This window comes from Myxocyprinus asiaticus, chromosome 28 (genome assembly GCF_019703515.2).
Source record: "Myxocyprinus asiaticus isolate MX2 ecotype Aquarium Trade chromosome 28, UBuf_Myxa_2, whole genome shotgun sequence".
Lineage (NCBI taxonomy): Eukaryota > Metazoa > Chordata > Actinopteri > Cypriniformes > Catostomidae > Myxocyprinus > Myxocyprinus asiaticus.
In genome coordinates this window covers 6,825,629-6,842,588 of record NC_059371.1, presented here as the reverse complement: position 1 = coordinate 6,842,588, position 16,960 = coordinate 6,825,629, and the positions used below count along the sequence as shown (strand labels likewise).

At 42.1% G+C, this 16,960-nt stretch overlaps 1 pseudogene; it reads left to right on the top strand.

The window, feature by feature from the left end:
• LOC127419361 (syntaxin-binding protein 3-like) overlaps positions 1-16,960 on the top strand; it is a 54,240-nt pseudogene that overhangs the window by 16,364 nt on the left and 20,916 nt on the right.

Genomic DNA, 16,960 nt, shown 5'->3' with positions numbered 1-16,960 from the left:
GATCTTTGCCTTGCCTCCACAGAATTATTCATTCCTTTTCTAAGTTCTCAGGATACAGAGTTAACTGGTCTAAATCCGAAGCTTTGGCTTTGACAGCGTACTGCCCGATAACGGCTTTTCATCCGGGCGCCTTTCAGTGGCCCAAACAGGGCATTAAGTATTTGGGTATTTTATTCACAGCAAATTTGTGTGACTTATAGTTAATTTTGACCCTTTAATATAAAGTTTTTCGAGGATGTGGGCAGGTGGGCTTCATTACATTTATCGATGATTGGGAAGGTTAATGTTATTAAAATTAATTGTATTCCAAAATTCAACTACCTGCTACAGTCTCTCCCTATAGATGTCCCCCACTCTTATTTCAAGCAATATGATAGCATAGTGAAGTCCTTCATTTGGAATGGTAAATGTCCCAGATATCATTTCAGTAAGCTGCATAGGCCGATTGACAAAGGTGGGCTAGGCCTACCCAAGATTTTGTTTTATTATTATGCATTCGGTCTCAGACATTTGGCTTATTGGTCACTTCCACCTGAGAGAGCCTCTCCCTGTTTTGTATTGAACAGGAAGTTCTTGCCCTTATTTTGCCATTACAAAGCCTTTCTATCATACTAACAGGAGAAGTTAAGTTACACCCCGTTATCTCACATTTGCACTCAGTATGGACAAAAGTGTCCAGAGTGTTTAATTCAGATATTTATTTAAATGTTGCCTCGAGCATATGGCTGAACCCAAAATTATGTATTAATAAGTCCCCTTTCTGCTGGTCAGAGTGGATTGTGAGGGGGGTTACTATACTCTGTGACCTATATGAGAGCGGAGTGTTGAGATCCTTTGAAAATTTGGTTCAACATTTTGGGATTCCCAGATCTCAGTTCTTTAGGTATTTACAGCTGTGCCACCTGCTCCGAACTATATTTGGGAGTAGCATACACCCCCCTGAAGTGGCAGACACTGGGAGGGATGATTACTGCTTTTGGAAAATGTCATGAGGCATCAGTGTATTACTCCCTGCTAATTCAGAGTCTGGGGGACAGAGCTTTAACTTCTATCAAGAGACTATAGGAGAAAGATTTAAACTTGGTATTGGAGGAGGGAGTGTGGGATAGGATTCTAAAAAACATCAAGTCTGCATCTAGAGACGCAAGGGTGCACCTTATGCAATTCAATATTTTACATCGATTCTATTGGACCCCAATATAGGCAGTATAGGCTTGGTCTTAAAGACACACTCATTGGGAGGGGGAGTGGTAATAGTGGGGGTTAATTGTTGATTCTGTGTATATATGTTTTGTTTTTCTGTGTTTAATATGTGAAACAATAAAAAATGGTATAATTGTTGGACAACTCTGGCCCAGCCAGAGCCCGGACTTGAACCCAATCGAACATCTCTGGAGAGACCTGAAAATGGCTGTCCACTGACGGTCTCCATCCAAACTAACAGAGCTTGAGAGGATCTGCAGAGAAGAATGGCAGAAAATCCCCAAATCCAAGTGTGCAAAGCTTGGTGCATCATACCCAAAAAGACTTGAGGCTGTAATTGTTGCCGAAGTTGCTTCAACTAAGTACTGAGTTAAGGGTCTGAATACTTATGTAAATGTGATATTTACGTTTTTTCTTTTTAAAACATTTGCTAAATTATCAACATTCTGTTTTTTGCTTTGTCATTATGGTGTATGGAGTTTAGATTAATGTGAAAAAAATATTAATAATTTAAAACATTTTAGCATAAGGCTGCAACATAACAAAATGTGAAAAAATGAAGGGGTCTGAATACTTTCTGTACTTTTTGGAGCTTCAACGTTCTGGCCACTATTCACTTGCATAGAATGGACCAAACAGAGCTGAGATACTGTATTCTGAACCAAAATAATAATAATAATAATAATAATAATAATAGTTTTAGAAGCAGAAAAAAGGCATACACATCTGGGATGAGGGTGAGTTAATGAGAGATATTTCATTTTTGGGTGAACAATGATACTTTTAATAATACAATGGGTCTTTAGTGTTTTTAATGCCTAGTGCATTTAACATTAATTATAAATATTACTTTATTGTTCTACATGCTGTTTATTAAAACATTTGTAAAATAGTTTAAAAGTACTTATTGCATGTATTTATATTTATCCAATAATAAAGGAGCTACCATGTTTACACATTTGTTTATTGTGTGGTTTATTTTACAATCTTTTTAAGGATAAAACAATCTGAAAATATTAACACATTTATGAGATCAAATTAACCCAGCAGTCCTGTAAAAATGAACCAGCATTTGGGTTGAATAAATAACCAAATTTCTGGGTTAAAATTAACAACCCAACTTGCAGGGTTTGTTTAGACCAACATATGTTCTGTCCCATATTTAAACAGCTGCTGGACTAAAAGCAACCCAATTTGGGTTATTTTTAACCCAGCATTTTTTAGAGTGTAGATGCCTATACCGATACAATAACAATACTTAGTTGTTTTTAAACACTTATTATGTTTAATATTAGTAATTTTCCTTAATAGGTCAAATATAGGCCATAGAATAAAATAAAATAAATTAATATAAAATAAATTTTTATTTTTACTTTTAATGAAATAATTGTTGTATCCTTACTTTGCATGGAATGCAGTGTGTTTTTGCGTCATTTTTCATAAAAACTGTTTTTTGTTTCTCATGATCAGTGCACTTAGCAGACGAAGCAAGATACATTTTGATTAAGTACTTAGAAAGAATGGCAGCTTAGAAAGAAATGGCATACAAAGAAAATAGTGAAAAACAATGTATATAAATTAAGAGAAATGTCAAGATATATAAAGTTCTCGCTCCCTCATTACACATGGTCAGCACATGTGTTTTGTGCAGTGTAGGCAGTGCTCGCATTGTGGTTTCAGGGGCGGCCCTTGCCATATTTACAATTAACAAGAATTCCATTGCGCCAAGTCAAATACACACACATATTTGTATTTACTAAAACCAACGTAATTAAACACAAATGTTGTTATCCAAAGCTGTTTTGGATCTGTTTTACCTTACCTCAAGAAGTGCCCTGTCAACACTCTTTAATTACTACACAATTGACTACAGATTTTAAACTGGGCTTACTGGGTTTCTTTAACTGTTGCAGTTCATAAAGCAGTTAAATAAAATCAGCAGATAGTAAGTTAAATAATCGAAGTCAGTTGAATCATAATCGGTTGTAACATGAGATAAATGCTAAAATAAAAACGGCACTTGTGTTTATTGTTGATTTGTCTGTCATTGATTTGCTTATGAGAAAACTTTTTGCGCAGCATACAACCATACACAACGTATTCTTTTTATTTGTTGTTTAGAATTTCATTGGAATGAAGTAAAACATTTTTGGGGTACCCATTGAATTCAGTTCAAAAATCGTTATGAAATCAACAGGCAGTCTCCGCAGTCTGTTCATGCGGCGTGAAAGGTCTACATTTACAAGACACGTAAAACAGTTTAAACTTATATTAGCCTTCTTTGAAAACCATAATTGTAATGGCAATAGAAAGACGATTTGTTCTTATTAAACAGATTATTTAAGAAGATATATGTGAGTAATGTGACCATGCAGTTTAAAACTTAAATAAATATGCCTTAATTAAAATATGGTTAACAGAGGAGATTAGAACGAGAGTGTGCAATGAGAGATTCCCTCTCCCTCTCTCTCTCTCTCTCTCTCTTCATCCTCCTCCTCTTCTTTCTTCCTCCAATGGCTGGTTCAAATCAGCTCACCTAAAGTCTTTTTGCAAGGTAGTAACAAATTGCATGATGCATAATGTCAGTAAGGCTACAAGTACACAGTACCTTGAACTCTAATCAGATAATCTATTCATATTTAGACATGTCTATGAGTAGTTCAATACTGATGCCTGTCATTTTAATCCTGTTCTGTGTGCATTTGTTCAGTTTCCAGCCAAAATTTTTTAGGCTACTTGAGAGCCCCTTATGATTCACATAGCATACATTCACATTACATACATTTATTGCGTCACTTGCATTAATCTCTATGATTGAGCATCAATACATCTGAAACTCTGTCTTACTAAAGCCAAAATTATTTCTTTAAATAAATTCTGTAATAGTTAGGTAATACATTTCGGTGCCTCAACAAGGTTACAAACAACTTCCATGTTTGTCAGTATTTCCACCATATTTTCATTTTGAGAAGACAAACACCTGGACATATTGGCCAAAGTGATCAGCACCTTTGGACCGGACAGCTCCCGTAACAAATCACATGAGTTCAACTTTATAACGAGCGATCTACGAGCTGGTTTGGGAAACAGGCATTACTCCATTGTAAAAAAACGAGCGACGTTAGTTAGTTAAATTGATCGTTAAAGCTTAAGTTGCAACGCTATCTGGAAATCCAGCCCTTGTCTATTAAGATGCTCTTAGCTCTGTATGATTACTCCAGAGCACTAAATCTATGAGCATTTTCAAATTATACTTAAGTTATGAAGGCTTTGGGAAACAAGAGGCAAAACTAAGATGAATCATAAGATGTATTCTACGATCTTTTGTGAAACGAGACCCAGAGCTGCGCAATGCACTCACATCTGCAATTGCATAAATTGCAAGAGCTGTCAGAAAATCCATTTTGATTGGCTGGCAGCTCTTATGAGGTGCACAGGTTTTTATCACTTTATCAGATAATAAAGTGTTGTTTAGAAGTTACCAGTCTACAACAATGGGGGAAAAAAGCAGTTAAGAGTACTGCTTTAAACAGATTGTTAAAGTGATTATTTAAATGAGCTACCACTTTGTTGTATGCCATGCCACATTAAATAATAAAAACAAGTTTAAAAAAAAATCAACCATTCGGGGGGCCTCCAAAATAAATTTTGCTTAGGGGCTCTCTATGTCTAGAACCGGCCCTGATTCACTGATTGCTGTGTAGGTATGCATAATGAAGTAGGGTGACAACAGTCCCATAAGTGGAAGCCTTGTCCTGCTACCTATAAGTCATAAGCAGTGTCCTGAATTTCAATTATTTGTCTATATTAATTATTTGTTGTAAAAAAAAAAAATAAATAAAAAAAAAACATTAATTTACAGCCTACCCACCTATGGTCACGAGGGTACTGGAGTCTATCCCAGCTACATGGGCCGTATCAAGGCAGGGAAGCAACCTAACCAGGTGGATTCAATTAATATGTAAGTTGCAATTATTCCATTAATATGATTTCCTGGAACAGGTATTTATTTTTTATTTAACATTGTATCATGGTGAAAAACAGCTTTTTTTTTTTTCTTTTTTTTTTTGCTGTTTTCTGAACTGCGTCAATATCTGCATATTAATGTCCGGTGCTGAAGTAAATATTTCCAAAAAACCAAGGACTTCTACATAGTTGAGGATTTTTAAAATCAGAAATTTATTGACAGACGTAAAAAATTTTATAAACGTTCAAATAATCGTATCTATGCTCAGGGTCGGGAGGGTTACTTTTGAAATGTATTCCAATACAGATTACAGAATACATGCTGTAAAATGTAATTTGTAACGTATTTGGTTAGATTATTCAAGGTCACTAACGTATTCTAAATACTTTGGATTACTTCTTCAGCGCTGGTAGTTTCCTATCTGTCACTCACTTGACGTTGTGTCGATGTAGTGACACTAGGGGTCACTCTTGGGAGCCTGAAACACCTCTGGTCTTTGAAAAAAGGCCAATGAAAATTGGCGAGTGGTATTTGCATACCACTCCCCCGAACATACGGTTATAAAAGGAGCTGGTATGCAACCACTCCTTCAGATTTTCTCTTCGGAGCCGAACGTTCGATACTCACTGAGCTGAATTCCCACGGCTGTTCATTCACCTCTGCTGGATCTGACAGCGCATTTCAGAAGCTTCTCCCCCCTCTGCACTGGTGCACTGCAGAGAACGCCCCTGGGCGCTTCAGCAGAAATAAGAGTATATTCTAAAAAAGAGTATATTTCTCTAAAAGAGTGGCACACACGGAACGTCTTTTTAAAGACGCGTCTTTTTAAAGATGCCTTTCCGTTTGTGTGTTATTCCTGGTTGCAGTCGTTATCTCTTGCCTTCTGACGGTCACGATCGCTGTCTTTCGTGTTGGGGCGCTACCCATGCGGAGACAGCATTTGTAGATGGATCATTTACTCATTGCGAGAACATGACCATGGCAACGTTGTGGTCGCGGCTTGCCTTCGTAAGAAAGCAAGCCACCCCAGCGGCTCCCCGCCTCGGCCCTTCTACCTACGGGTATGAGGCCAGCGCGGCTAGCACTGGGGGTGATTTGGGGACCCCAATGGGACCACCTCCGCTGGGTATCCCCCCACGGACCTCCCATTCCCCAGCATGCTTGTCTGCCCCGATCGGGCTTCCGGATGAGTCCGCCGGCTCGTCTCACGGTGAGTTCGACCTCTTGTTCGGAGCCCGCGAAGGTGATGAGCTCTCGAGTGCAGCATAGGAGAGCGGGCTCATCCAGTCAGATGCGGAAGCCTCAGCTGGGCTCCCCCCCTCGGGAATGGTTGCCCAGTCACAGGCTGACGCGGAGATGACGGACATGCTTTCCCGGGCAGCCGCGAGCGTCGGGCTAGAGTGGAACCCTCCGCTCTCCCCTGAACCCTCACGGCTCGATGATTGGTTCCTGGGCTCGCTGCGCCACTCACAGCCATGCCCCACCCCAGTTCCTTTCTTCCCGGAAGTGCACGAGGAGCTGACAAGGTCGTGGGAGGCACCTTTTACTGCCTGGTCCCAAACTTTAAGCTCCCCCGCCCTCACTACCTTCGATGGTGGAGCGGCCAAGGGCTATTCGGCAATCCCCCCAGTGGATAAGGCGCTCGCGGTGCACCTATGCCCGCAGAGCGCCGCCACCTGGCGCGGGCGCCCAAAGCTCCCGTCCAAGGCCTGTAGGTTTACATCATCCCTGACGGCTAAAGCCTACGGTGCCGCTGGACAAGCCGCCTCTGCCCTGCACGCCATGGCTCTCCTGCAAGTCCACCAAGCCAAGGTGCTAAAGGAACTGCACGAGGGTTGTTCCACCCCGGGATTGATGCAGGAGCTGCGCTCGGCGACCAACCTTGCGAGTACTGAACCGGGCTTTACACAGACTCCCGTGCAAGATGCTGACACAAAAATGCATTCTAGCGAGTGTCCGACATCAAGATTTGTTCGCGGCAGTAGACCTGAAGGACGCGTACTTACACATCTCGATTCTACCTCGACACAGACCCTTCCTGTGGTTTGCATTCGAGGGTCGGGCGTATCAGCACAAGGTCCTCCCTTTCGGCCTGTCCTTGTCCCCTTGCATCTTCACAAAGGTCGCAGAGGCAGCCCTTGCCCCGTTAAGGGAAGTGGGCATTTGCATCCTCAACTATCTCAATGATTGGCTAATCCTAGCTCACTCTCGGGATGTGTTGTGTGCACACAGGGACCTGGTGCTCTCGCACCTCAGCCGACTAGGGCTTCGGGTCAACTGGGGAAAGAGCAAGCTCCTCTCGGTTCAGAGCATCTCTTTTCTCGGCTTGGAGTTGGACTCAGTCTTGATGACCCTCATGAACGAGCGCGCACAGTCACTGCTGACCTGTTTGAAGGCGTTCAGACAAAAGACAGCGGTTCCACTGAAACTGTTTCAGAGGCTCCTGGGGCATATGGCATCCTCAGCGATGGCCACTCCACTTGGGTTGATGCATATGAGACCGCTTCAGCACTGGCTCCAGACTCGAGTCCCGAGATGGGCATGGCGCCGCGGGACACATCGCATGGCCATCACGCTGGTCTGTCACTACCTCTTCAGCCCTTGGACCGTCCTCACATTTCTACGGGTAGGCGTTCCCCTAGGACAGGTCTCCAGGTGCGTATAAACTGCCTTGAGTTGTTGGCAATTCTGCTCGCCCTGCGGAGGTTTTGCCCATTGATCCAGGGCAAGCATTTGTTAGTTCGGACAGACAACATGGCAACGGTAGCATACATCAACTGTCAAGGCGGTTTATGCTCCCGTTGTATGTCACAACTCACCCGCCGTCTCCTCCTCTGGAGTCAGCAGCACCTCAAGTCGCTGCGAGCCGCTCACATCCCGGGCGACCTCAACACTGCAGCTGACACGCTGTCATGACAGGTTACCCTCAGGGGAGAGTGGAGACTCCACCCTCAGGTGGTCCAGCTGATTTGGAGTGGATTCGGGCAGGCACAGGTAGACCTGTTCGCTTCCCAAGAATCCTCCCACTGCCCGCAATGGTACGCCCTGACCAAGGCACCTCTCGATATAGACGCGATGGCACACAGCTGGCCCCCTGGACTACGCAAATATGCTTTTTCCCCAGTGAGCCTACTTGCACAGACCCTGTGCAAGGTCAGGGAGGATGAGGAGCTGGTCATCCTGGTAGCACCCTACTGGCCCACCCAGACGTGGATCTCGGACCTCACTCTCCTCACGAGAGGACCTTCTTTCTCAGGGGCAGGGCACCATCTGGCACCTGCGACCAGACCTCTGGAATCTCCATTTCAGGCGCCTGGACGGGACGTGGGAGACTACGCGATAGACACGATCACTCAGACTAGGGCCCCCTCTACGAGGCGCCTGTATGCCTTGAAGTGGCGTCTGTTCGCTAAGTGGTGTTCTTCCTGACACGAAGGCCCCCAGAGATGCACAGTCGGATTGGTGCTTTCCTTCCTGCAGGAGAGGTTGGAAAGGCGGCTGTCCCCCTCCACCTTGAAAGTGTATGTAGCCGCTATAGCGGCACACCACGACACAGGACGGTAAGTCCTTAGGGAAGCACGACCTGATCATCAGGTTCCCTCATGGGATCTCTCTGTAGTTCTTCAGGGTCTACAGGGAGCCCCCTTTGAGCCCCTGCAGTCAGCTGAACTTAAGGCACTCTCTTTGAAGACTGCCCTCCTGACTGCGCTCACTTCCATCAAGAGGGTAGGAGACCTGCAAGCATTCTCTATCAGTGAAACCTGCCTGGAGTTCGGTCCGGGCTATTCTTCACGTAACACATTTCGGCCAGTTGTGGCATTTCGTATAGTGACCCCTAGTGTCACTACATCGACACAACATCGAGTGATTGACAGATAGGGAACATCCTGGTTATTTGCATAACCTCCGTTCCCTGATGGAGGGAATGAGACGTTGTGTCCCTCCTGCCACAACACTGGACTACCCGCTGAAATGGCCAGGACCGTGTCTCGGCTCCTCAGCACAAAACCTGAATGAGTGGTTGCATACCAGCTCCTTTTATACCCGTATGTTCGGGGGAGTGGTATGCAAATACCACTTGCCAATTTTCATTGGCCTTTTTTCAAAGACCAGAGGTGTTTCGGGCTCCCAAGAGTGACCCCTAGTGTCACTACATCAACACAATGTCTCATTCCCTCCATCAGGGAACGGAGGTTACACAAGTAACCAGGATGATTTTTTCACTTGTTTTGACTATAAAAAAGACAAAATACACATGTTAAAAATACATTCTCTGAAAAACCTAAATATCTTATGCAGTGTTGTTTCTAAAACAAGATAAATCAAATTGATCTTGTTTTTAGATATTTTTACAGGAAAGAATAACATTTTTGCCCTAATATCAAAGGTCTTACTAGAAAAAAGAAATTATGATCTAACGTGAATTTTCTTGATAAAAAAAATATGATCGTGCCTGGTAACATGCATGTAAAATGGCTAGAAATAGCATTTTCACTTAGCGTAAAGCTGACAATTTACACAAGGTTTATTTCTATTTCTTCTGCTCCAAACTTACTTCAAACTTACTTCTCTGTCTGCTCATCTGAATGTAACACATCATAAGAAAGTGTTTCACCGCTGTTCAAATAAATGCACTTTGGATCACTTCATTTATATGTATAAATGTTTTCCATCTGAAAGGACTAAATATTAAATGAAACAAATGACAATAAAATGCAAAGTAATCTCTTCAGTAATCAAAATACTTTTTAAATGTAACTGTAATCTAATTACTAATGATTTAAATTGTAAATGTTATCTTAAAATGTAAATCTTATATTTTGTATTTTAAATACGTATTCCTATTACATGTATTCCATTATTTCTTTTCCTAAATTAAGTTTTTGAATCAGTGAATGTAAAACCAGGTTTTGTCAGTTAGTGCAAATTGTCCCTTCATTTACCTATGCATTTGTCTTCTGGATTTTGGGAAATAATTATGTAACATTCTAAAATAATGTAATCAAATTTTATGACCAAATATTAAGCATATTATTAGGATATATTAACAGAACATGTTGTACCTTCCCATCAGCCTGCTGTTTACTGGCAGAGATTTCCTTCACAAGTTTGGGAATTTGTCTTTGGAATAAATACACAAGTATCGTCACATTAAAAGATCTTTTTAATTATACTTTGGCTGTATTATTGTTGTTTTGATAACGCAAGAGCTGTATGGTTTGCTTCTGCTTAAAAATCATAATTTAATAGAGCATCAGCACAATACAAAGAAATTAAAGCTGTTTCAGCTAGTGAGCTGCCTACCAAAGCAGCATTTATAAGGGTCATGACATGAAGAATCAAATTTTCCATGAAATTTTGACATACTGTAAAAGAGGACATTGTACTATGAAAACATATTGTAAGTTTCAGAACTCAAAACTTCCTCTTCAGCTCAAATAGAGCATTTATTGTTTCCACCTTGCAAAAACAACTTGTTTTGAAATCGGCCACATAGTGATATTACAATGTGGTGTTCATTTGAATAGCCCCGCCTCCACAATATAGGCAATCACTGCAGTGACAGCAAGAGCATCTGAGATACATCAATACTGAAAGAGGTACTAATTTCACTGTATTTTGCTTTTAACTAATGAAAACTTTAACGTCATTTAAAGTTAATGTGTTCCGGGTTATGGAAAAACTGTGGAAAAGAGGCGTTTGCTCTGTAAAGATGTTAGACAACCATAATAGTGGGCGTGTCTAAAAGGTGAGGTACACAGAAACTGCGCTTTTCAGACAGAGGGCCAGAAACAGGGTGGAAAAAGGTAATGTAATACAACATTATGACTGTCAAAGTAGTAATGTAAAAACTTAAATTAACGAGGCCTTTGAACTGCTCTAAAGTCATAAGTGCAACTTAAATGTATCTTTCTTGTATGTTTTACAGTTTATCAGAGAATTGGAAAGCCATAGCCAGAAGCAAGACTTTGGGTGTGCCAAGAGAAAACTGTGTGCAAGAACTGAAGCACAATAAAGTGAAATTTTGTGTAACTTTAACAACAATTGCCATTCACAAATGTAACCATTGTTAGCACTAAATTTATTTAGCCACGCATTACAATATAATGAATTAGCCTAAACAAATTAAAGGAATAGTTCACCCAAAAATGAAAATTTGCTGATAATTTACTCACCCTCAGGCCATCCAAGATTTATTCCAAAGACAAATTCCCAAACTTGTGAAGGAAATCTCTGCCTGTAAACAGCAGGCTGACGGGAAGGTACAGTGTGTCTTTACAGTTATTACAGCGCCCAAACATTCCCAGTCTCCACTTACAGATTCTCTCTTTTGAGATCCCTCATGTCAGGAGTTTCATGCCCATGTGATATTTCACCTCTATTAGCAGATTACAATTGGAGCCCTATCACAGCTCATGAAAAAGATGCCAGCCATCCGCAAGCAGGTGTCTCAGGTAATCAAGCCTTTTTTATGCCCTGAGAGGCATAGTATCACATAACATCTTTTACTGCTGAAGATTTGTTTGCCGTGAGATAGTGTTTGATCTTGTATTCAAGGTAAACATTTTCTAAAATTCTGTGGAAGGCAATTTTACATTTCCTGTTGTTTCTCACAGAAATATGTCCACTTAAGTCTAGCCAAGGATTTGATGGGTCATTTCCAGAAGAATGTAGAAAAACATTCCACATGGTGAAGCTTTGGTTCTGGGGTTTAACAATAAAAGTGACCTGATGTCCCATGGCACATGAGAGAGAGTTTGGGGCCAGTTGATTGAACTGTCTCTTGCTCTATCGGGTAGGGGTGTAACGATCCATCAATCTGGATCGATGCATCGATCCAATAACCAACGATCCGATGTTATCAATACAATGCATAAATATCGATATAGAATTTTTTTTAAGATGTACCTTTATTTTAATACTCTCATGTCAGCCACATCCGTACGCATTTCCGTCAGGCAATGAAGCAACCTTATTACATTAATTTCACTTTATGAGTGCTAAATATGCTTTTCATTTGGGACAAGGATGTGCACAGGGTCTGTGAAGCCAAATTGCGCTCTGCTATCCATGCACGTGCATCAACCGAGCTTCAAGCGAAACGGGAGATCCAGACCAGGATCAGTGCGAGCATGTCAACCGGGCACTCCTTAAAATGTGAACTCTCATGACAAACGCAGAGCAGCTCACATGCATGATTAATTCTGGCTTCCATCGATATTGTTGCGCATGTGACCCATTTGAATTTTACATGAGAGTTTGCTATTTAAAAGTACCATGGAGAGGTTCAACCATGTGAAACATCTTGACAACACCGACATTCTGAACAGCACTAACAAGGGAAAGAGAAAAACCTGCTCAGCTTCAGCATCAGTTATAAGACTTTACACATCTACACATCAACACCCTTACTTACATTTATCCAGTTAACCATAACAGAATTTTTTATTACAACTGTGGAAGTTGTAGCCAAGAAAACCACGGATAACACGGATAGTTGGAAACAAGTCATGTGTATGTAAGTACTTTAAACTAGATTAAACTGAAAAATTAGCTGTCATCAAATGAGTGATGATCACTTGTGTGTGACGTTATTTTTTAGATTATTATCTACATTTGTTTTTCAACATTTGAAGTACCTTATTTTGTTGTGGATGTCATAATGTGGATACTAAATTTGCACTTTTCAGAGAACTCAATAAAATATTCAAATTATATTTTGGTTGCATTTGAGGGCAAAAAAATTGTAATTGACTGTGAAAAATAAGCACATAATATCGGAATATCGATTGCAGGGCCCTGAATCTAATCAAATCTAAATCGTATCGTGGCAGACTTTGAAGTATGGCAAATGTCGGATCATAGGCCAAGAACATCGATATAAGATCGTATCGTGAATAAACGTCCGATTTACACCCGTACTATCGGGCTAGTGCTACTCGATATGAAAGATCGGAAAAAATTACGTACTTGACCTTTAAACATTTTGTTTTGTGTGATGTGTTGTGCTGCTGATTTAGGATTTTAACAAAGTCAGGCATGAATAAGTTTGAGTTTTTAGTGAAACTAGATCTTAAAACTGAAGTGTGTAATTTTTGTGCAACTAAACGGATTTTCAAAAATAAACATTGTTTTCAAAACAGCTTTCTGAAAAAATCCCCCATCTTCCATGGTCAAACAAACAGATAGTCCCGCCCACAACTCACGCTATGGGTCAATTCAATGTTGTTGTGTCTCAATAGATGGGTTACTTTAAAACAAACAGAGGAATTTTCATAGCGCCGCAGAGACCGTGTTCACAGTTTCAAGAAAATTTAGTTATGGCTAATAGCTTACTTATAGTTGTCTGTGCATATTAAAGGGATAGTTCACCCAAAAATGAAAATTCTCTCATTATTTACTCACCCTCATGATATCCCAGGTGTGTATGACTTTCTTTCTTCACCAGAACACATTTGAAGAAAATTAGAAAAATATCTTAGCTATGTAGGTTCTTAAACTGCAAGTGGATGGTGATCTGATTTTTGAAGCTCAAAATCACAGACAGTCAGCATAAACGTCATCGATATGAATCCAGCGGTTAAATTAATGTCTTCTAAAGCAACACGATCACTTTTGGTGTGAAAATGATAAATATTTAAGTACTTTTTTAACTCTAAATCATCGCTTCCGATCAGGTACACGCATGTGACGTAATCGTATTGGCATTTGAAACACACGAGAACTGACACACGTGAGTCACAGCCGGAAGAACAGCGCTGTTTACAAGTGAGGAGGAGGAAGGCTGTACAGTAGCTTGACTGGTTTTGGTTTAGATCTGTCTTTATCTGTTTCTTTACTCACAATGATGCGTTTGTGTGCTTATCCTGGATGTCTCAACTGAGAGGAGAATGTGAGATTACATCCTTATCATGGCAACGTGAAAACGTCACACGAGAGACTGCTTGATTTCCACCCTCTTGTGAAGCATTGGATTATAGTTAAAAAGTACTTAAATATTGATCTTTTTCGCACCAAAAGTGATTGTGTTGCTTTAGAAGACATTAATTTAACATGTTGGGTGTTTAACATAGTCATGTTGATGAGTTACGTTATAGTTCACAGTGTACATTTTAAATTTGTATTTTAGTCATAATTTTTTCTTTTGCCTTTTATATTTAGTCAGTGTTTCATCATGTCATATTCATTAATTTTACTAAATTTTAATCTGACTAAAATTGCAAATAATGTTACTCAACAAAAACTAAATTTTCAGTTTTTTATTTTTTTGCAGAATAATGTGCAAAATGACAAAATCATGTATCAAACTGTAACAGACCAAAGTTTATTTTGAAAAAATGTATAAGCTATTTGCAATTATTTAAACATGTATCAAACATATTAAAGATGAATCTGTTTAATATGCAAGATTAAACAATATGAGAAAAGTGCCCTAAAAACCTGAGCTTCTGAAATAATAGCATATAATAAATATACTGAAGATTTAGCTACTTGTAGGAGTGACTCTGTTGTGAATATCTCACGCTTAAACAGTTTAGGATATTGCGTTACGTGTTGCACGTTTTTAAGAAAACGTCCTGGTTCGCTTATGTTTTCCTCTTTTGTAAGTCGCTTTGGATAAAAGCGTCTGCCAAATGAATAAATGTAAATGTAAATGTACTTGAGTAACCTCCGTTCCCTGATGGAGGGAACGAGACGTTGTGTCGATGTAGTGACACTAGGGGTCACTCTTGGGAGCCCAAAACAACTCTGGTCTTTGATAAAAGGCCAATGAAAATTGGCGAGTGGTATTTGCATACCACTCCCCCGAACATATGGGTATAAAAGGAGCTGGCATGCAACCACTCATTCAGGTTTTGTGCTGAGGAGCCGAGACAAGGTCCTGTCCATTTCAGCTGGTAGTCCAGCGTTGTGGTAGGAGGGACACAACGTCTCGTTCCCTCCATCAGGGAACGGAGGATACGCAAGTAACCAGGACATTCCCTATCTGTCACTCACTTGACGTTGTGTCGATGTAGTGACACTAGGGGTCCCTATACGAAACGCCACAACTGGCTGAACTGTGTTACGTGAACTGGCGGTGTGTGACGGGCAGACCACTGTGTGCCTCGTAGCCAGCGCACCAGGCCGACACAACGGCCCCAAAAAAAGAGTTAATCAACTGGGGCCACCAGGTCTACATCGGGGGGTGTCCCTCCCAAGGGGAAGACACCGTGAAGACCACACCCCGCCCAGAGAGAGGGGTGGGGTGGGGGTATTTTTGAGTGGAAATATGTCACATGGTCTTGCCGAGCTTTGTCGGAAGTATGTCATGTGAAGAAGTCCCATGGTAGGTCCTACCCTATGGGGGAGGTGTTTCTACAAACATGGTGACTGGGGCAGAGGGGCCTCTGCCCAAGGAAGACGCAGTTTACCAACAGGGAAATGAATTAGTAGAAGTTATACGTCGCATGGGGTTACCTATGGGGAACCAACACATGCGGAGCACCTACCCTTGCACAGGGTCTTTGCAAGTAGGCTCACTGTGGGAAACGCATTTTGCATAGTCCAGGGGGCCAGCTGTGTGCCAGTGCGTCTATACCGAGAGGTGCCTCGGTCAGGGCGTACCAGAGCGGGCAGTGTGAGGATTCTTGGGAAGTGAACAGGTCTACCTGTGCCTGCCCGAATCCACTCCAAATCAGCTGGACCACCTGAGGGTGGAGTCTCCACTCTCCCCTGAGGGTAACCTGTTGTGACAGTGCGTCCACTGCAGTGTTAAGGTCGCCCGGGATGTGAGTGGCCCGCAGCGACTTGAGGTGCTGCTGACTCCAGAGGAGGAGACAGCGGGCGAGTTGTGACATACAATGGGAGCGTAAACTGCCTTGACGGTTGATGTATGCCACTGTTGCCATGTTGTCTGTCCGAACTAACACATGCTTGCCCTGGATCAACGGCCGAAACCTCCGCAGGGCGAGCAGAATTGCCAACAACTCGAGGCAGTTGATGTGCCAACGCAGCCGCAGGCCCGTCCAGGAGCCGGCGGCTGCGTGCCCGTTGCATACAGCACCCCAGCCCGTTTTGGAGGCATCTGTCGTAACCATGACGTGCCTGGAGACCTGCTCTAGGGGAACGCCTGCCCGTAGAAATGTGAAGTTGGTCCAAGGGCTGAAGAGGTGGTGACAGACCAGCGTGATGGCCACGTGATGTGTCCTGCAGCGCCATGCCCATCTCGGGACTCGAGTCTGGAGCCAGTGCTGAAGCGGTCTCATATGCATCAACCCGAGCGGAGTGGCCACCGCTGAGGATGCCGTATGCCCCAGGAGCCTCTGAAACATTTTCAGTGGAACCGCTGTCTTCTGTCTGAACACCTTCAAACAGGTCAGCACCGACTGTGCACGCCCAGTTGACCCGAAGCCCTAGTCGGCTGAGGTGCGAGCACCAGGTCCCTGTGTGCACACAACACATCCCGAGAGTGAGCTAGGATTAGCCAATCGTTGAGATTTTTGAGGATGCGAATGCCCACTTCCCTTAACGGGGCAAGGGCTGCCTCTGCGATCTTCGTGAATACGCAAGGGGAGAAGGACAGGCCGAATGGGAGGACCTTGTACTGATCTGCTCTTTTAGAGAAATATACTCTTTTTTTTTAGAATATACTCTTTTATTTCTGGCAAAGCACCCAGGGGCATTCTCTGCAGTGCACCAGTGCAGAGGGGGGAGAAGCCGCTGAAATGCGCCGTCAGATACAGCAGATGTGAATGAACAGCCGTGGGAATTCAGCTCAATGAGCATCGACCATTCGGCTCCGAAGAG